Genomic DNA, 268 nt, shown 5'->3' with positions numbered 1-268 from the left:
AGATTGGGATGAAGCCTAAAGCATTTCTCATTAGTATGGCCAAACATTTTTCAGTGATGACAGTAATATGGCCTTTGCTCAATTAATATTGATGGAAGGAGCATTATACGGCTCCCTACGTGTTTATGAGAAATAAAAGTACATAAAAACTAAATTGGAAGGTCCCCTGTCTAAAATCCAAACAACAAAATGCCTCACACCTAAAGAGGGTGACAATCCACAAAAAGAGCCCTTACAAAAAGTATATATATATATATATATATATATA

Source organism: Phalaenopsis equestris, unplaced genomic scaffold (genome assembly GCF_001263595.1).
Source record: "Phalaenopsis equestris unplaced genomic scaffold, ASM126359v1 Scaffold213213, whole genome shotgun sequence".
In the NCBI taxonomy this organism is placed as follows: Eukaryota; Viridiplantae; Streptophyta; class Magnoliopsida; order Asparagales; family Orchidaceae; genus Phalaenopsis; species Phalaenopsis equestris.
The sequence above is the reverse complement of the archived record's forward strand: the minus strand, read 5'-3'. Positions refer to the sequence as shown.